General features: G+C 45.7%; 1 pseudogene; it reads left to right on the top strand.

Moving 5' to 3' along the window:
* The first annotated feature begins 16,777 nt into the window (after window positions 1–16,777).
* Window positions 16,778–16,894, top strand: LOC136656442 (5S ribosomal RNA; annotated as a pseudogene).
* The last annotated feature ends 4,792 nt before the right edge of the window (window positions 16,895–21,686 follow it).

The following is a 21,686-nucleotide window of genomic DNA, read 5'->3' as shown; positions in this document are numbered from 1 at the left end:
GAAGGGGAGGGGTCAATCACAGGGCATGGTAAGGCTCCCTGTAAAACGTAGTGCTTTACACCCCCTATTGCTATGCTACTGCTTTGCACCCCCTCTAGCTACACCACTGCTGGGTTTGCAAAAGAGGGGACTTGGATCCCACCCACAAATGTTCTATTCTCCAAGTGGGAGGGAGTAAAGGAACACTTTACACACATTTCAGTGGAAAGGGTGTTAACTGCCAATCTGAGAGATGTTGCATCCTTCCACTTTCTTTTGTGTGTGCCACATTCAATCACTGGTAGCATCTCCAGGTATGTCGGCAGAGACTCCTGCCTGAAACCCTGGAAGGTCATTGCCACGCAGTATATGTAGTACTGGGCTGGGTGGACTCGTGGTCTGACTCAGGATAAAGCAGTTTCACATGTAATTAGTCTGTGCAACTCCTTGCCACAGGATGTGGTGACGGCATCTGGCCTAGATACCTTTAAAAGGGGATTGGACAAATTTCTGGAGGAAAACTCCATCACAGGTTACAAGCCATAATGGTATGTGCAACTTCCTAGTTTTTAAAGTAGGCTACCTCAGAATGCCAGATGCAAGGACCCTCCCTTGCATCTAGATGTAGATCTCTTGTCTTGTGTGCTCTCTGGGGTATCTGGAGGGCCACAGTGAGATACAGGAGGCTGGACTAGATGGTCCCTGGGCCTGATCCAGCAGGGCTCTTCTTGTGTTCACAAGGCTAGCCAGAAGGGAAACCTATTCTCACTGTGTCCAGCATTGCGGAGAGGCAGAGATCTTCATGCTGGAGAAGATGCCTTAGACACAGGCCTCATGACACAAGGGTTTCATGGTTACCTTTTCAAAACTATCTGCCTTGGTGACCTTGAGTAAGTTCCTTTTAAGTCTGTCGTTCTCCCTGTAACGTTTAACTGAACAGGTTTATTGTAAAGATCAACCACATAATGGCTGAAAGCACTTTATATGCTAATTTTTAATAACACACTACTTTGTGTATTTTAATTCATTTGTTTGCAAGTAGCATTATACTGCGAATCCAGATTGAGAGTGGATGACCCTTTAAATATCCCAGGATATTAGAAAATTACTCCAGTAGTTTTCTTTTTAAAAGACTTCAGGAGCAGTGGATATCCTTTGAACAACAACAACAAAAAAGTCTAATTTCCCCACTCTTTTATCTCCAGCCTCCCTCTGAAATCTGTATCATTATAAATTATAATGAGACTGCAGGAGTGACCAGAATGAAAATTGAAAGAAGAGTTTGGCATCTTAAGAATGAGATTTAAAGCAGGGTCCTGTGGATGTTTGTGTGATTGGATCTTCCAAAAGTTTTTTTTAACTTGAAAGCATTCATAGTGTTGTGTGTGTGTGTGTGTGTGTGTGTGTGTGTGTGTGTGTGTGAGAGAGAGAGAGAGAGAGAGAGAGAGAGAGAGAGAGAGAGAGAGAGAATGAATCAAGACAGTAGTACTAGGGAAGGGGATGATTCCTTTCCCTCCACAGAATTGGTTAAACATGGTGGGACCAAGCCAAGAACGGTTAACAGGTAGATCAGGGGTGCCCAAACCCCAGCCTGGGGGCCATTTGCCAATAAACCCCCAATCTGGCCTGCAGGGAACCCCCAACCTCCAATGAACCTCTGGCCTGCCAGAGACTTGCTGGAGCCCATGCTGATCCAATGCGACTGCTCAGCGCAAGGGCCGACTGTTCGATCTCTTGTGCAAGCTGCAGGCCGAGGGCTCCCTCCACTGCTTGCTGTTTCACCTCTGTGACGCAGCAGTGGCAGCAAAGTAAAGGCCAGCCTTGCTTTTCGAAAGGCCTTTTATAGGCCCTGAGCTAGCAGGAGACCTTCATTCATTCATGTAAGTTCCACCTCGAATATAGTCATTTATGTAAATTTATGTGCATTTATTCCAATTTTAAATGTAAATTAATTCCTCCCCCCCCCCAGAGAGATGATGTGGCCCTCCTGCCAAAAAGTTTGGACCCCCCTGGGGTAGATAAAGGGTACATAAAGGTACCAGGAATCTCTGCTTTCCTAGAAGCACAGCAGCATGGTTCTAGCATGACACAACTGGGGTCCCAGTCCTATCCAGCTGTCTAGTGCCAATGCAATTGTGATGCAGGCCCGGGTTAAGGGAACAAATGTTTCCTTATCTTGAGGGGGCTTCTGTGATTGCCACTCCATCACAGAACGCAGCACACTACCTGTTGGCATGGCTGCATCAGTGCTGGAAAGTTGGATAGGCCTGGATGGATCATGAAGGTTTTCTGGAACCATTTGAATGTGACATTGAGGCAAGGTGACCTCTGACCCTAGAGCCACTGGATAGCCCAGTAATACTATAGCATGCACTAGCATACATACACTGGTAAAGAGCTGCTTGATTTTAAAAGCAATAAGATTAGTCTGACTGATTTTGTGGCCTCAAAGTCTGTGTTACACATTTTGGAATTTAGTTTAGATCACAGTATCAGGCAATGGCTGGAGATGTAAGCCTTGGCAGAAGTTAAACACACCTGTGTCCCCCAGAAAAACTCTGTAACTATGCTTTCATGCTTTTAGGGCAAAAGGCATATGGAAACCAAGTGATCCCTTAATACCAATGTACTCACTGGTCACAATAGTTATATAGAATTATAGAAGTTTTAGCAAAGCTTTTGAAAACCCCTTTTAATAAAAGGAACCAAAAGCTGCTTTGCTGTGTTATGTTAAGCAACAGGTATAAAAGATAAGAGGACTGTATCAGGGCGCACTAACAAGATGGGCATGCCAAGAAACGGGTCTGAAGTTCTGCCAAAGATGAGGTCTTCACACCTATGTTTAAGTATTTTTGTACCCTCTTTTAATGAGGTTGGTAAGAGGACATATCAAAACTACTCTTAATTGAAATGATGGATGTGAATAAGGTTCAAAACTGAGTAAATAGTAATATAGCGTACCCTGCTGGTTTTTGAAAACTTTTGGGAATTGTGTAATTTTGGCTAAGTTTTAAGGTGAAATGCCACCTGTATGAAAATCAGAGCCAATCAATGGTTTTTCCCACTTATTGCCCACCTATTTTCCATCTTTAATGCAAATGAAATCTTATCTGTATCCTATTAGGAATTAGCCCCATCTATGACGTGAATTTTCAGCCAATGGGAAGTCTAGATTTCCAAACAAAGGGCCGAGAATTGTATAAGAGTTCGGGACACAGTCATAACCGAGTCCATGCTTTGGACATGAGTCCCTTGGACCAATTGCATGCAATTCAAATAAAAGCTTGTGAACTTTCACTCCTGAGTACTGAGTTGTTCTTGAGTTGCTCTATCAACCTTGTAACAGCATAACAGGAATCTCAGTGACACAACCATAGGGAAAATCACTCAAGTTCAGGTGGTGAAGCAGTCATTGAAAATGGGGCTCTCAAACCGGGGCAACTGAATTGTAGTCTTTTTGAAAGTGTGGGGTGTTTAGAAAGGGGATTCTAGCAAGCAAAGCAATCAGCAGAAGAACCCTTTTCCTATGGGGAATTATACCACCAAGCTAGTTCGCTGCTATTAATAAATACACACAAGAGCAGAGGCTGTTAAGACTTTGAAAGAAATAGCTCACTGTTTCTCAGGAACATACATCTTCTGAAGTATCAGAGGCTGCTACTCTTCGTGGAACGGAGAACCCTATAGCTGGGTGGGTGGGTGTAGATGCTTGTCACAGGAATGGCTATTGGCCATGGGAAGAGCTAAGAAAACTGCATCCTTCAGTTGCAGCTCAAACTACCTCCCTATATTTACACTTGCAGACTGCTGGAGCTCAGCTCCTTGCGGGGCAGTAAGCAGCTATCTTGCAAACTGTGGCAGCTGAGCTCTTTGCAGGGTAATTAGCAGCTACAATATCTGATTTTTCAATAGCCACAGGGCTTGAGGCAATTAGTTATCTGAACTTCCCATCACCCTTCGGTGACCCACCAGAAATCAGGTTGCAACCCACAGTTTGGGAACCACTGAGTTAAGCCCTATCCCCCACTGCTGGTGTACTGAAGCAATTTCTCACTTCCCCAAATTGTTTTTATGCTTTGAAAGTGTGTTGAAAAAACCAATCATGGACCTTCCACAGCTTGTGAAGTTTGGCTCTAACTGACACTATGTTCAATGGGGCTTCCAGCTAGGCAAGTGTACAAACACACTGCAGCCAGGATGCTAAGATTTATCGAGGAAAGCATTACGCTAGGAAAGCCTTTCAAGAGCATGAACTCAAGCCATTCCTTTCTGGCTACGCGTTATGTAACACAGCCATTAAGAGTGACTTATCTCTAAAGAAGAAAGCAGATCAGCTTAATGAGGCCAACCTGATCACTAGAGTACAGGATCATAATCGTATAGATGTGGCAAACTGTCTCACAAATAAGACAGCAGCTGTAGTTAAAGCGGAATTATGGCCCTGGGCTACAAGGCAAGCCACACATTCAAACGATTTCTTCACAAGAGTTAAGTGATAAGGGAATGAAACACCACAAACAGAAAACAAATGTACACTGGCAGCCCAATCCTATGAGCTGCTTAATGCCAGCCTTGCTGTCATAAAATGCTTTACTGCAGTGTGTGGTGTGCACCGCCGGCAGCCATTCACAAGCCACTGCTGCAATATCAGAGGCTTCCCGCCACACCCAGTGGCAGGGGCGGATCCAAGGGGGGGACCATGGGTGTGTGAGCCCTTCCAACCTGTCTGCCACCAGGAAAGGGCACCCGCTGGGCTGGTGAGCAAAATCAGGTCCCATGAGAACGCCCACTGGGTGGGCACTGGCAAGATTGGCTGGAATGGGAGCCCAGGTCTAACCCACTTGGGAGTTGCTCAATATCAGTACATTTTTGATGGCAATAACAGCAGGATCCTGTAACTTTCCCTCACCCACCCAAAGGACCAGATTGGTATCGGAATCCTTGCTTAGGAATCTCAGAAAAGGTGGCCGTTTCAAAATGCCCTTCCTAGGGAGGCCTCCCTGGTTCAACCTGTCGTTATTTTCAGAAGTGTAAGAATATGTTTTGGTCCCCTCAAGTTTTTAATGGGCTGAAATTCTGATGCCTTCTGCTTGATTCTTCTCCAGATGCTATTACCTTGATGCCTTATGTCTCTTCTTGTTAGTTTTATTGCTGAGGTTGTATATACTTTAAGGATTGGAAGCCACCCTGATTGTCTATTGGTGGCAGTGGTGAGCTACTGTTGGCAACCTTCATTCTTGAAAGACTCTGGTATCGCGCTCTGAATGGTGGTTCTGGAACAGCGTCTAGTGTGGCTGAAAAGGCCAATTTGGGAGTGACAATCCCTTCCACACCAGGAGCAAGTGCAGTCTGTCCCTGGTCTGTCTCCCTGGCTGTGGGCCTTCCTTCTTTGCCTCCTAGCCTCAGACTGTTGGCCAAGTGTCTCTTCAAACTGGGAAAGGCCATGCTGCACAGCCTGCCTCCAAGTGAGCCGCTCAGAGGCCAGGGTTTCCCACCTGTTGAGGTCCACTCCTAAGGCCTTCAGATCCCTCTTGCAGATGTCCTTGTATCGCAGCTGTGGTCTACCTGTAGGGCGCTTTCCTTGCAGGAGCTAGAAAGGGTGCAAAGCACTAAGTTTTGCAGGAAACCTCACCACAGTGCGGTCCCTCCCACTGCCTTGGGTGGGGAGGGGAGCAAAATGCCTGTTTTTCTCCCCCCACCTGGAATGGCTCTGAAGGGAGGCCTCCTGCTTTTGCTGAAACAAGAGGATTCTCTTGGCGCACTTCATGCCCACCCCTAGCTCTGGCTGCCAATCACGGACAGTCAAAGCCTATGGCACTGACATTTGGGGCAGACAGTACTAAATCCTGAACATTCAGGAAGCGTGAAATTGTGGCCACTAAACATAAGTCTGACAGCAGAGGACGATGCCACAATCCCTCTCTTCATATTTCACACATTGAAGCCAAGCCTACGTACTTCCCTTGATGTAAAGTATCTGCCTAGAACTAACAAGGAAAGAACATGTGTTTCCCACTCCTGGACAAAGAGTCTTTCTGTCAACAGTTCCTGTTGCCTTCCTCAAAGTTTTGGACTGAACCCTTGAGCTCATTTGCTCAGGGCATGTCTGCTAATGGCTTAAAATGTGGTTGGAACCAGCTAATAGAGACAGAAGAATCCGCTAAAGAGGAAGTAATCTCTGCCACGCTGCTATTTTTGGCCAATGTTTATGCTCAGTGCTCTTTCCCATTCTGGTAGGAGTGCAGAGCATGTTGGAGTTAAGCAATCAGCAAATGCTCCCAATATGGTCTTTGAGCTTCACTGGCTTCAAATGAAATCGCCACCAGTGGGATGCTCTCCTTGTTTAGTTGCTGGTAAAGTCTGCTGAGTTCTTTCCATTTTTGTTTCTGAGGGGAAGAAACCCCAGGAAAAGGTGTCAAAGACAGCCAACAAGTTGAAGCTGTGGGCAATTCTGTAGAAATTGGTCTCAGAATAACTAGGGTCGAGACCCACTGTCTTTGGCACTGGAGTGGGAGATGAACGCTACCGTATCTAGTACACACTTTAGATGGCTAAAAGTCATGGCAGTTTTGGAGCCCACTGCCACAGCCAGTTACCTTTGGGAGCACAAATAAACTCAGGGGCAGGCACTGGAGGAGGGCGGGCAAGAGGTGGGAGGGAGGCGGTAGATCCTGGTGGCACCAGCATGTGCCAGGATTCTATCCCCTCTCCTCTCCCTTACACTCCTTGGTTCTATGCCCTTTCAACAGATTTGGGGGAATCAATCAGTCCCACACTCTGACTTTTGCTAAGAACTTTACTACAACAAGGAAAGAACTGCATCCATTATGTATGTCCATAGGTTGGACTGCATCCGTTGTTACAAAGGCAGAAATGGACAAGAAAGAAGCTAATGCAAAGTCTAATCAAAGTAGGAGAAAGCAACGCACAAGCCTTTAAACTAGGCACTGAAAAGGTGACTACTTCCCCTGCTGGTGGGGGTGAACATGTGCTATTATCCTCCAAGTTAGACTATGGGATCTTAGGGTGTGTTCAGTCTGAACATAAGAAGAGCCCTGCTGGATCAGGTCAAAGTCCATCTAGTCCACCTTCCTGTTTCTTACAGTGGCCCACCAGATGCCTCAGGGAGCACTCCAGACAACAAGAGGCCTGCATCCTGGTGCCACTCCTTTGTACCTGAGGTATCTTGCACCCTTGTTTCTGCATTCTGAGGTAGCCTAGTTCTAAAACCAGGAGGCTGCACAAACACATCATGGTTTGTAACCTGGGATGGACTTTTCCTCTAGAAATTTGTCCAATAATCCCGTTTGAAAGGCATCTAGGCTAGATGTCATCACCACATCCTGTGGCAAGGAGTTCCACAGACTAATTACAGACTGGGTAAAGAAATATTTTCTTTTGTCTGTTCTAACTCTCCTGACATATTATTGGCCTTCTTTATCACCGCAGAACACTGCATAATCCAGATGCTGTCTCTTACCTATGTGGTTCCAGGATTGGATTGTTTTTCTATTGGAAATATTTCATAGAAAGAACCCTGCAGGATCAGGTCATGGGGTTTATCTAGTCAGCAACCTGTTTTCTGCAGTGGTCAAATGCAAACCTTTGGGAAGCCCACAAGTAAGCAAGCCATGGAAGAAGCAACCCTCTTCTGCTATTTGTCCCACTGAAACTGATATTGACAGCTATACTGCCCCTGAATCTGAACACTCTGTTCAGATTGCATGCCATTGATCAATCCATGGGTTGGTCTGATTACCTGTTAATATTTTTCAAGTCTGAAAAGCAGTACTAACTTAAATGAAAAGTGGTAGTATAGGATTTTTCCCCCCTTTTCTTCCTCATGATAGTCAGACTGAGGATTCCTACAATACTTTGTTGTTTTCCCAACTTACTGTGCATGGCTTTCAAAGACATGCAATCTGTAACACATTACATTAAAGATGCAGGGGACATTCCGTTTATATATAACAGGCGTTTCTTATCAATCTGCTTTTCAAGGTGACACTTTCCCCGAGATAAGTGCAAGTCGAACAATGATGCGATCCAAGATTGATGGTAAGTGGTTTTAGTTTGGCTCTCACCAGTAATTTGCGTGGGCTTGGAGAGAAATGAAAGGGGACATGCTTATGGTTTTTCAAGACGCGGTGAATTAGCGACTAAGAGCAGCTTCAGTATCTCCTTGGTCACAAGGTGATATTTAGGAGATTCTGAATAGAATCTCCATAGAGTGCATGCAGTAGTATCATCTTCACCTTTCTGGAGGAGGGATTTTTTCTGAACAGGACAGATACTTGGGTGGGTACTACAATCACTGACATCAGAAGAGCCCTAGACAAAATAGTGCACAGGTGAGATGTGTCTTAGCTGTCGCCTCCATTTGCTCCATTTTTGAATATCATATTTTTTTATTGCATTTCACTCCCCTTTGGGGACTTGAATGTATAAACTGCATGCATGATTTATCCCTACCATATAAGATGATAAATTTGCAGATATTGAACAGTAAATTTGAATTTATTCATCCCTGCATAGACAAATAAAAAGATTTGTTGCCTCTAATCCTACAGAAGCTTTCTAATTTTAAGAATAACTGAAATGCTCAGTTCACACAAACTCAAGGATGCACACTGGTCTCTCTGCACCAACATGGGCCCTCAATTGCTTCAAACTGTTGCTGAACTCTGAGCCAAGCTCATCTGCCAGGGTTACTTTGTATCTCGTCCCAGATTAACCTGTTCCACTATGAGCTGACCATGGTCCTGACCTCCTCTGCATTAGTTTGGACCTCCTGCCAAACATAGCAAGTACCCCACTGAAAGCCTCAGCCTGGAACAAGATATTGAGTCACATGTGTATGGACACAGTCCCCTCGCTTGCCACTAATGTAGCACAAGATCATGAAAGCATGATCTGTTTCGGCAGCCTGGGCTGAGAGAGGAATTGTGAGGAGTACTTTGACAAGTACGAACTCTCCAAGGGGGAATGCTGTAGACCAGGGGTGCCCAAAACCCAGCCCTGGGGCCACATGCAGCCCTTGAGGCCTCTCAATGCCTCCCTCAGGGAGCCCCCAGTCTCCAGCGAGCCTCTGGCCCTCCACAGATTTGTTGCAGCCCGCACTGGCCCAACACAACTGCTCTCAGCGTGAAGGCAACTGTTTGACCTCTCAGGTGAGCTGTGGGATGAGGGCTTCCTCCACTGCTTGCTGTTTCATGTCTGTGATGCAGTAGTGGCAGCAAAGGGAAGGCCAACCTGGCTTTGTGCAAGGCCTTTTATAGGCCTTGAGCTATTGCAAGACCTTCATTCATTCATACAAGTTCATCTTTAATATATTCATTGATGTAAACTTATGTAAATTTATTCAAATTTTATATGTAAATTAATTCTCTTTCCCGGGCCCCCCCCCCCCACGCAGTGTCAGAGAGCTGATGTGGCCATCCTGCCAAACACTTTGGACACCCCTGCTGTAGACAAATACACCCCCACATTGCTCAGCCCCACAGATTGCATCCAAGTGCCTAAGTGTTCTGCAGCCACAACTGTTCTTAATCACAAAAGAAAGCAGTTAGTCCTGAAGATCAAGGGCAAACAAGAGCTCTCTGGTTGCATTAAGGAGTTTGCTAGTTTCCTGTTAGACTTGTCCTTGTTGTCCTTCCCCTGTCCTTGTTGTCCTTCCCCTGGGGGCTGGGGATAAGAATAGGCCCTCAGTTTGGCTGTACTTGTCGTAAGAGGCGACTAAACAGCCACCAGGTAGATGGGACTCGTCAGCCTGGGAAGGCAGCTCATCTGAGAGAAGGAAAACTCTGATCCCAAACCTCCACTGCCTTGTGACTACATCCAGTTATGGAAAAGGCTTCAGGAGTCAACCTCGAGGCAAAATCCGGAGCCAGAGTCCCTGAGGCAGTTCATGGCTGAACACAGTCACATTCTGGCAACTCCTGCAACGCCGCTGGAACCAACTGTATTGGCCTCTGCCTTTCCATTGGACCATTTCAGCGACATGGAGAGGGGGGATTTGCTGCATGGGTAACAGTCTATCCTCCATACCTTCTTTACCCAGGCTTCATGCACTGGAGAGGACACTGTTCCAGAACCACCATTCAAAGCATCACACCATAGTCTTCCAAGACTGAAGGATGCCAACATGTTCTTGTTGATATGGTCATAATCTCTTCCCTGGGGAGCATGAAAAATAACGTTACAAATTAAGTAATTCTAAGATCCTCTGTTTTAGCTTGTTGACCTCAAATTTGAGGTCATCTTTCCCACACCTCCTACTGTGTGATATGACTAAGCCAAGAGACAGAATGTCCCTCTGTCCTGAACCCTGCCAATCAGTATAATCTATAACTGATTAGAAAACATTTATCCTCCTCCTCATCAAACCCAAAAGGGGTTTCCAGAGAGCCTAACAACAATTAAAAACCAGATCTGTTCCTGGCCTAGGTAGTGGGTGTGCATGACTGACTGACCACATGCTGGGGGGTGGGGGGTCAGTGTGCTAGTGCTGTTCCATTCGACCACCATGTGCTGAGGACATCCTAATTCTGTTGTCTTTGGAGCTGAAGATGAGTGAAATGAAGCAGGCAAGAGTCTGTAAATGTTTGCTTACTCAACCATGGATCAATTGCTGTTATTTTAATACTGCTATCCTCAGACTCCCTGTCTATGGGAAGGAGAGAGACCAAGGTGCTTCAACTGTCTGACACCACCTCCATTTATCTTAAGTCATGTCAATATTGCTGCATTTTCTAGTAGCCACTTCAGACATGCAACAGCTCCCTACTCACACCTTCAGAGTGCATGGGGGGTGCCAGGATAGTTGCATGCCAGTGCTATTTGTGTGAACCAACACTTCCAAGTAGCTTATCTATATGTGCTTATCTACACATGTGCAGTTATCCTGTGTGTGACCACATTACTGGAATCAAGGTGTTTAGCTTAAGGCACCTTTACATGGAGGTGCTGCTTCACACTAGAACTGCTTCTATGCGAATGTAGCCTAGACCAGGGGTTCCCAAAGTGGGTGTCGTGATGCCTTAGGGCAGGGGTCTCCAAACCCCAGCCCAGGCACCAGATGCGGCCCGCAGCAAGCCTCTTTCCGGCCCATGGCCAACCTCTTGTCCCCTGAAAGCCTCTGGCCCACTCAACCGAACATGACCAGAACTGTGCGCTGATTTTGTCTGGAGGGTGTTCTGAGGGCCAGAGAGGTTGAATGAATGAGCCCATTCATTCATTGATTCACTCATCTAAGTTCCATCTCTAATTTATTTAAATTTTATATTTAAATTTTTTTCCGGCCCTCCACACCACGCCAGATATTTGATGTGGCCCTCTGGCCCCAAAGTTTGGAGACCCCTGCCTTAGGGTATTATGACACACAGGCACAGCAGGATGCCCCTGGTGGCTCCTTCTACCTGTTCCCCCAGATACCACCATCTGGAATCTCACAAGATCTGGGTGCTGCCATCTTGGATCTCATGATAATTCACGAGATTCAAGACAGCAATGCCCAGCTGAGCCTGAAAGAAGAGGCTGCAGGAGTGTCATGACCCAGGTATATTTGGGAACCGCTGGCCTAGGCACAAGTCACGGGCAACACTGTTTGTTCTCAAGATGCTTTCATGCATGATCCCATGTGGTTGAATGTATCTAATGTACCTGTGAACCATGCAGGTGAGGGAGAGAACACTGTGGTTGTTTACTTGAACACATTCTGAGATAAAGGAAAGTGACTCACGTACCTCTGCTTTGGATAAGCAGGTTGTCTTTCACCTTTCTTCAATCTGTGATGCAATGCTTGAGCATCTAAAGCCCTGAGCAGAAGGATTGTGATCCTAGAATGGTTTGACTGTAGCCTTGGTTAAAAATTAATTGTGGCCAGGGGAGTAAGGACACCACTCCCTTTCTCTGATACAGGTAGTTTCTAAGCAGCTTAGGTTATACATAATATGTATTACATACCAGCATAATACCCATGTAATCACAACTCCTTATGAATAATCACTATTGAGGTGACACAATTTGGCAGTTTAAACAAGGACAAAAATGGCCAAGCAATTATTTTATGTAATAGAATAACTTTCCACCTTCGCTCCATTTAAAAATGCAGTCAATTTTTAATTAGCAAATCACACATGAGTTAAACTGGAAAAAAGAAGAAATATATCCTCGCTGTAATGGTTTCTGGACTGAAACTTTGTATTATACAATTTTAGCCCAGAGTGAACTTTGGTAGCTAATTCTATGTAGGTGCTTAAATTGGGAACGCTGAAAGGTCTTTAATTACAGCAAGATGAACAAAGCTTTTGTAATTTCACACTAATTGTACTCATAACGAGATTGTCCTTGTCTTTAGTGTTTGAAGTAACTTCCTGGTTCCCTTTGGGAATTAGAAATCTCACTCGTAGGTGTTTTGTCTACAACTCCATACAAAATAATGCTTTGCAGCTGGGAAGTCTAAAGAAACAGCAGGCACAATCACCATTCGCTGTATAGAGTATGGACTAGACTGACTGAAGAAAGGAGATAATTAATAAGCCACATCTTTGATTCCTTCCAGTGCACACTTTCAAACCAGCTATTCATTTTTAATGCTTGAAATATGCATGGAATCTGGAGCAGAAATCATTTGTTCTCCCTTTTCAGACATCATCCTTACCTTCTCTATTTGTGCCACAGATCATACTGCTGTCAATGAACATAAGATCAGAAGAGCACCACTGGATTGGGCCAAAGGCCCAACTAGTCCAGCTTCCTGCATCTCAGTGGCCCACCAGATGACTCAGGGTACACACAAGACACCTGCATCTGGCAATATAAGGTAGCCTACTTCTAAAATCAGGAGGTTGCACAAACCCATCATGGCTTGTAACCTGTGATGGATTTTTGTCCAATTCCCTTTTAAAGGCATCTAGGGCAAATGCCATCACCACATCCTGCGGCAAGGAGTTCCACAGACTGACCACATGCTGAGTAAAGAAATATTTTTTTTTGTCTGTCCTAACTCTCCCAACACTCAGTTTTAGTGGCTGTCCCCTGGTTCTGGTGTTGTGTGAGAGGGAAAAGAACATCCCTCTATCAGCTTTATCCATCCCCTACATGCTTTTGTATATCTCAGTCATGTCCCCACTCAGAAACTTTTTTTCCTAGACTGAAGAGCCCCAAATGCTGTAGTCTTTTCTGGTAAGGGAGGTGCCCCAGCCCAGTAATCATTTTGGTTGCTTGAAACTTGAACTTGTCCATTGGCATATATTGTATGCCCAGAAAACTGAATGGAAAAGAGCTTTTCCCATTTTGCCTCCGTTCCATTAACTACTGCTAGCAAGAGGGGTGTATGGATTGGAGCACCTCATGGCTCTCCCAGTTCTTTAGGTCTATACAGAAAGACCATCGCAGTTAGAGCAGTTGGTAAATCCACCCACTTTTTATTCTGAATATTTTAATTTACTGTCATAACAGCAGAGGTGTGACTAGGCAGAGCTTGAGGAGTACATGCCCCTGGTGCTAGGGCAAGGGGGGGTGCATGACTGCTCCCAGGCTCCACCCTAGTTACAGAGAAAGCACTGGTGGTTTTGTGCCCCCTCCTCCTTTAAGGCGAGCATCCACAGGAGAAGGAATGGGGGGACAACACAGCAATAGCTCTCTTTTTGGAGCAAGATGCTTTTGCTCCCCTGCCCAGAATGGCTCTGCAGGGGAGGGGAAGGGGCTGCTTGCATGCTGCAGTGAGGCTCCCTGCAAAACTAGGTGCTTTGCACCCCCTCTAGCTACACCACTGACTATATGTGAGAGAGTAGTAGGAGTGTAATAGGTTGAGGCAAGGACTGGAGCTCTCTTCTTGCCTATCAACCACAAAAACCATTTAGCTAATAACACAGAAATTGGGCTTTGCAAAAGGAAATTGCATCCCCGTCATGATCAAAGTATGACCCACACACATTACAACTGTGTGAAGGGGGAAAAAATGATTTTCCGTTAAGCCATAATGGCTGGCAAGTCAAAGCTGTCATGCCAGCTTTCGCTAACCTCACCCTGCCATCAAGCCACCCTACCATTAGAGCTCAATTCTCAGGCCCCAGGCAGGATTTGGAAAAGAGAGGTCAGTTCTGGATTGACAACCGTGACTTGATGCTTCCCGACTGCTTCCCTGGCTGAAACACAATCCAATAAGGCTCATGGCGTGACTGACGTCATCTGGATTGTGGCTGTTGTCTTAAAAACACTGAGTCTCCTGTCACTGTCTGGCTTGCAGTGAGGCAAAGTGAACAGCTTTGTTTTCTTGTAGAGTGCAGAAGGTTTGCGAGGCGCAGCTAGAGGGGGGTACAAAGCACTAAGTTTTGCAGGAGCCTCACAACAGTGGCCCCTCTCTCACCCCTTCGGAATCATTCCGGGTGGTGGGAGCAAAATGGAATGTCTCCAAAGGGGAGGGGAAAGGGCCACTTGCACACCATGGTGAGGTTCCCTGCAAAACTTAGTGCTTTGCACCCCCTCTAGCTATACCACTGTCCCATCCAAATATCCCCAACTCCCTTCTAATGCCTGCTTTTTGGCTAATTCACACCCTCTTTATCTCTAGAACAACCACTGTGGTGTGCAAAGGAATGAACACAGAACTCCTTATCTATAGCAACTACCCACATTTATTGCTATGAACACAGACACTCCCTGCAGGTCCTCTTGTCTTGGGCTTTCCCTCCCCAAAACTCCACTTAACTAACTGGGTAAAGGTCTGAAGCCTCCAAGTCCAATCCGGTCTCCAAAGCACAGTCTAGTCTTTCCAGTCCAGTCTTCTGCAGCAGAGTCCCTCCTCTCCAGCAGTGTCCTCACCAGCAGAGTGTCTCCTCCAGCAGGGTCCTGGCAGTCCTCTCTTCTGTATCCTCCAGCAGAGTCCTGGCATTCCCCTTCTCCTATAGGTCTAGGTCAGGTAGCTCTCTTGGTCTGGTTCCCTCTGGGTCAGGTATACCATCTGACCAGATAGCCTTGTTCTTTCTGAAGCTGCCTTTTATTCCTGTATGTCCCATTATCCAAATGCAGCTCAGCTGTGAGCTACCTTGGTTAAGTCCAAATTAGGCTCTGGTGAGCCATCTCTTCAGTCCATGTCCATTCAAAGTGCCAGCAAGGTCTCATGAAGCTCAGGTGTCCAGCACAGTCTCCATTGGCCTTGATTGATTACAGCTGTGGAGCCAGCCCTGCCCTTCCCAGAGCTGTCAAATAGCTGTCAAAACATGGAATCGCTGTCCACACCACATCATTCACCTGATGATCTTCTGATCTTCCATTACACTATGCCACTGCAAGGCCTAACCAAATGCCAAGCCCCTGCTATGCCTTTGCCTATAGATCAGCCTTCCAATTAATATCAGTGGAATCTAGAATGTACAAACACATCTCAACAGTTATGAACCTAAAGGAGCCTCCATGTTTGCAGGCAAGACACCTCTGCATACTTGATGCTGAAGACCAAGAGGGGAAGGATTGTACCTTCATGATCTTCTTGTATGTTTCCCAGGGGCACCTGTCCTGCAGGTTGACTGGGGAACCAGGCTGGCTGGGAGATGTAAGTAAAAAAAAAAATTACTTTACAGTGAGGAACAGGACTTTCTCAGTGGTGGCACCTTGTTTGTGGATCTCCTTCCCCTTGGAATTAAGAACTGTTCTCTCTTTGTTGAGCATCTGGGAGGGCCTTAGGACCTATCTGTTCAGAATGATGGTCAATGGCTGACATTATGGTCTGGCATTCTTTTAAGTGAATGTAATTTTAATTGTTTAATGCTATGCAATCTGGGGGGTGGTGGTGTCTTTGTTTTAATTGTTTTTAAAGTGGTTTTTTTTTTTACTATTGTTACGCTTTTTAAATCTGTAAATCTCATTGAGTGCTCTTAAAGGCAGGGTATAAATTCAACAAATGAATAAATGAATAAAATTATATTTGAGACTTATATTTGCTATCAATAATGTCAAAACATAAAACCCCAACAATGGGAACACTGAACACCACCAACAAAAGCAATGGCTGGATCAGTATAATGCAGTTGTAATACCATAAGCCTCTTTGAGCCCAATCCTATGCATGTCTACTCAGAAGTAAGTCACATTAGAGTCAATGGGGCTTACTCCCAGGAAAGTGTGGATAGGATTGGGCTGTATGTCTCCTGCCCAAGTGGCGCTCCACCCCAGGTTCTGACAATATAGAAGTAAGAAAAGTCAAGTAATAATGTTTGTTCCTATTCTAAACTGGTTACAGAATTGGAGATTCTTTGCTATTTTTCATGAACGTTCCATATTTCCCCCTGATGCTCTTTGCATCCCCCTGTCCTTTCTGACAATTTGCTTCTGTATTTTTGTCAGTGTTGTGGCTTTTTAGTTGTGTTGAAGTGTTTATATTTTGATAGCTTTAATAATCAATTGTTGTGAATTGACTAGGGGTCCCTTCTGGGAACTGAAAGGAAGGATGAACTGCTTTGATCTCTTGGAAAAGCAGTCTCGAAACTGTGGAAATGAATAAATAATGAGAACATAAGCACCTAGAGAAAGACAGATAAATAAATGCTAGAGAAGAGTGGTTCCCATACTGTTGGTTAGAACCCACTGGTGGGTTGCAACCTGATTTTTGGTGGGTCATCAAAGGGGAATGGAAAGATCAAATAAAAATCAGATACTGTAGATGCTAATTAGCCTGCAAAGAGCTCAGCTCCTGCAGTTTGCAAGCATGTGTAAATATAGGGATGGAAATGTTTGAGGGTCTTTTTTCTGGTTATTATTACCTATAAATAAATTAATATTATTTCTTTTTAGAGCTCCTTTTAACTGTTACCCAGCACATGCCCGATCTCGTCTGATCTCGGAAGCTAAGCAGGGTCAGGCCTGGTTAGTACTTGGATGGGAGACCGCCTGGGAATACCAGGTGCTGTAGGCTTATACCATAGTCTTTCGAGACTGAAGGTTGCCAACCATTTTAAAAGTCTGGTAAACCTAGGTGGGTCCCAAGGGAGTTTCATTTAAAAAAGTGGATCCCAATGCTAAAATGTTTGGGAACCACAGCTATAGAATGTCACATTGGCTTGGATTCTAGAGTGGGTTTCATTTCACTGATGGCTTCTCCCACATAAACAGATCCCAGCTGCCAGTATAATGTCAGTTTAGGAAATGTGGCGTTTCAGACAAAATGGATATTGGTGAGCCCACCAAGGCAATGGAGTGATCAAGGGAGGATTAAGGGAGGATTAACCCAAAACAGCCTCTCATTACTTACTGACATGAACAGACCTAGAGTAGGGAGCTCCCCTTAGTCCCGGTCTCATTGACCTCAAGAGAGCCAAGATATAATTGTGGCTAACTGCGCAACAATAAAAGCAAAGCTATAAAAGGCTGGAGAAAGAGGGCATTCTGACCCTGGAAGCACATTTTGAAAAAAAGTTGACGCATTTCATGCGGCATAAATGGTCCCTGGAGTGCTAAAGTTTCCACTGCCCCCGTGATAGCCTCAAGCATTCGGAGGGCACACAAAGCCTCTTCCCACACTGTTTGGCTGCAGTTGGGAGTTTCTATAACATGCCAGGTATTTTGATGGAGAGTTATACATAAAATCTATTTGGCTGGATGACAATAATTATAAATAGCTGCATCAAAATATAAAGGAATGCATCACTTGGGGAGCTGATTAGCTATGGAAATATCAAATACAGCCAGTGTTCCTCAATCACCCACAATATGTATGTGCAGTGCTTTTTTTGTAAAAGAAAAGGTGCAGGAACTCACAACTTGTTAATCTTTTATTTATTTATTTATTTATTTATTTATTTATTTATAAGCCATTTTTTATTGGAGAAATAAAATATTTTTTTATATGGTTCCCCCTTAAGATGAACTTACTTCTGAGTAGACATGCATAGGATTGGGCTGTCAATCTCCACATCCCCTTCCCCCTAGCTACTTTTTCTACACATGGGGAAAAATACTGTACAGGTGCACTTGTAGCGTGTAGTATGTAGTGTGGCACTACTTCGAGGAGAGGAAGCAGTGAATGGATTCTGAAAAATGGCTTACATGAGTTCCATGTAGTAAAATTACTCTAAGCAACTGTGGGAGTAAGAACAAAAAAGGAAATCTTACACGAGAGGGGTCCTTAGGTGCACATAGAAACAGCTACGTTTGCAAACAAGTGATTAAATATGGTTTAATTCAGGTATCAGAATACTCTGTGTCTTGGGGAAGGCGCTTGGCATGCAGTTGTATGTTCTCTGCTGCCCTGAGCAGCTGCTGTGCATTGCTGGAGAGGAGCTGCAAACGCTGGCTGGCAGAGGGCATGCTTGTGGGGAAGGATGAGGAGGATCTCTGGCAAGGCTGGACAGCATGTTGTACACACGTAGAATCCCTTTTCACCTGCCCTTAGCATGTGAAAACGGGTGCAGATATATATCTCTGCCAGGATTAAGAGCCCAATCCTAGGTATGTCTACTCTGAAGTAAGTCTAGTCAATGGAGCTTACTCCCAGGAAAGTGCCTAGGATTGCAGCCTAAGAGCCCAATCCTATGCATGACTACTCAGAAGTCCACTTTAGTGAATGGGGCTTACTGTGGATAGGATGCAAGGCCATGCACCCTTTACCAGGAGCAAGCCCCATTGAGCACAATGAGACTTACTTCTGAGTAGACATGCCTAGGCTCATGCTGCAGATTGGCACGGGGGCTGCACCAGCCAGCTTCCTCCCCCTCCTCCACTGGCTTGGAAGCTGCACGGGGAAGCAGAGCGTGGGGGGAGGGGAGGCGGGCTGGGCTCAGGCGAGAGCTTGGGGATGAGGGCAGGAGGGGGTCGTTGTGTGGTCAGGCAGGGGCCAGGCACCCGACCACCCTGCACCCCCCAGCACCAACCCAGCGAATGCCTCTGTTTTGCTCCCTCCCTCCTGGAATGCCTCCAAAGAGGAGGGTCCCTGCAAAAAGGTGCCGGAACTCCGTTCCCCCGCATTCCATTACAAAAAAGCCCTGTGTATGTGTGTCAAATTCTACCTAATGCTATAAAACTGTAAAAAAAAAATGCATGTGTAAAAATTGCACATTTCCCTTCATCTTTTGATGTCCTGTTCTTTCTCCTTTATGACTGAAGGTCAGGACAATAGTTTTCAGTACTGTGTTACCTTTGGGCCAGAATTAAGAACATATGAAAGGTCATGTTAGATTGAACCAAAGATCCATTCAAACTGGTTCAGGTTTTCCAGAATGGCCAATCAAATAATAATAATAATAATACAGGTATTTATATACCGCCTTTCTTGGTCGTCAGATTTCTCCTCAGACTTTAATTCAAGGCGGTTTACATAGGCAGGCTGTTCTCAATCCCCGTAGGGATTTTTACAGTTGAAGAAGGTTCTGTCTTTTAAGAACCACAACATTTCAGATGGATCTTTTATGATCTGGTATCACATTCTGGCCTCCATTTTCCTCCCACACAGGCTGACAGTGGTCAAAGAGCAGGTGGAATAACTCAGCTGGGCTTGTCAGCTGCTTTAAGGTCTCACCGTTCACAGTGCTGGTGGCCTCGAACTGGCGACCTTCGGATGTTATCTTCAGGCAAACGGAGGCTCTACCCTCTAGACCAGACCTCCTGCCAATCAGATTCCTTGGAGTAACTCACAAGTAGGGCAACAGGCCTTCCTAGCTATTCCCCCCAGCAGCTGGTCTGTGGTACACTGCCTCTGTCCATGAAGGCTCTAAATAGCCATCAATAATTGAATGAGAGACCTATCCTAATTTAGCAGCAGCAGTAGACCTCCCCAGCCCCATGCCCAGGGCAAAGGCGATTTTTTTGGCTGGAAGCAGCCCATTGAGGCCATAGTGGATGTCTGCAGCCTCGGTGGGGCTCAGAAGCCCCTCCGAAGGCAAGGCACTCACCTCCAGAGGGTTCAGGCTATGGGGTCCAGGCATTTGCCCGTATTCACAGTTTTGGCTATTCATGGGGGGTTTCTGGAATGGAATCCCCTGGGGATAAGGGGGCATGCCCATATACCATTTGATTGTTTGAGAAGCAGTTACCTGGGCACATAAAAATGAAGCTGCTCCCTTTCATTTCACTCATCAATTCCAAATTGTATAAAAAAACTATCATTTTTTTTTAAAAAACCATACAAATAAGCTGGGGTTGGTGGTATTTGTTGTATGTATGTTGGCAACCTTCAGTCTCGAAAGACTCTGGTATTGTGCTCTGAATGGTTGTTCTGGAACAGCGTCTAGTGTGGCTGTAAAGGCCAATTCGGGAGTGACAATCCCTTCCACACTCTGAGCAAGTGCAGTCTGTCCCTGGTCTGTCTCCCTGGCTATGGGCCTTCCTTCTTTGCCTCTTAGTCTGTTGGTCAAGTGTCTCTTCAAACTGGGAAAGACCATGCTGCACAGCCTGCCTCCAAGCGGGCCGCTCAGAGGCCAGGGTTTCCCACCTGTTGAGGTCCACTCCTAAGGCCTTCAGATCCCTCTTGCAGATGTCCTTGTATCGCAGCTGTGGTCTACCTGTAGGGCGCTTTCCTTGCACGAGTTCTCCATAGAGGAGATCCTTTGGGATCCGGCCATCATCCATTCTCACGACATGACCGAGCCAACGCAGGCGTCTCTGTTTCAGCAGTGCGTACATGCTAGGGATTCCAGCACATTCCAGGACTGTGTTGTTTGGAACTTTGTCCTGCCAGGTGATGCAGAGAATGTGGCATGTGGAAAGTGGTATTTGTATCAACTTCAAAAAAGACTTTGCAAAGATATTAGATGACAATAAGGGTGTTACTTGAGATCTTTCGAACAGCCCAGCCCAGCCCAGCTGCTCTCATTGTGTTTGCATTTTCTTTGAAATGATGCCAATTTAAAACAAATTTGAATATCTATAAAGTTCTCTGTGGAATAATCAACACCACGCTTTTCATTATAGCACAATTATATCATCACCGCCTGATGATCAGACCATGGAGCACACGATGCGTTTACACTCTAGCAGCAACCCTTTCAGCAGACTCAGCTGCAACCACCCAAATGTCTCCTTCACCCAATTAATTACTGCATCTCCATTCTTCTCTTCTAATTCTGCTTTTAGTGCAGTGACTGCAGCTCACTCATTAGGCTCACCGGCTGTCCGAAACGGGTTCAAACCACTTTGACAGGCATAGTTTTGGAAAAGTCTGAAGGATACTCCTGCATCCCGTGACTCCCTGAGGTTTCTGGGTGATCATGAATAGATCCAGTCAGTAAGTTTCCGCTGTATCAGTAGCGTGGCTGGGGGGGGGGGAGAACAGTAAGTACTGCAGGTGTGCAAAGTACTGTATAAGCAGGTCCCTCCCACTTGCCATTGGACCCATGCAGTGACGCAATGCGCAGTGCTCGCCAAATCAAAGAGTGCCTCCTGTGCATTGCAATCACTGCCTGCAATGGTTCTGATAGCAAGTGGGAGGGGGACTTACACGACATGTTGTGGCATCTGCAGTACTTACTTCTTTGCCCCCCTCTAGCTACTCTACCGCTCTGTATGGAGGTGGCCAGTTAGACACCTATAGGAAGCCCTAATAAAGGCAAAAGCCTTCTTTAGTTCTTGCTGCCCCCAAACTGGTGCTCAGTGAAATACTCCACTTGACATAGAGCAGGGCAGTCCAATTTTGGAAAGCCGGGCAGTGTGTGAATCTTGCATGACTGCAGCTCAGCTGATGCGGGCCAACCCGGAAGTAATTGGCTGACATGACG

The sequence above is a fragment of the Tiliqua scincoides genome, chromosome 6, assembly GCF_035046505.1.
Source record: "Tiliqua scincoides isolate rTilSci1 chromosome 6, rTilSci1.hap2, whole genome shotgun sequence".
Lineage (NCBI taxonomy): Eukaryota > Metazoa > Chordata > Lepidosauria > Squamata > Scincidae > Tiliqua > Tiliqua scincoides.
Note: the sequence above shows the minus strand (reverse complement) of the source record. Positions and strands in the feature narration are given on the sequence as shown.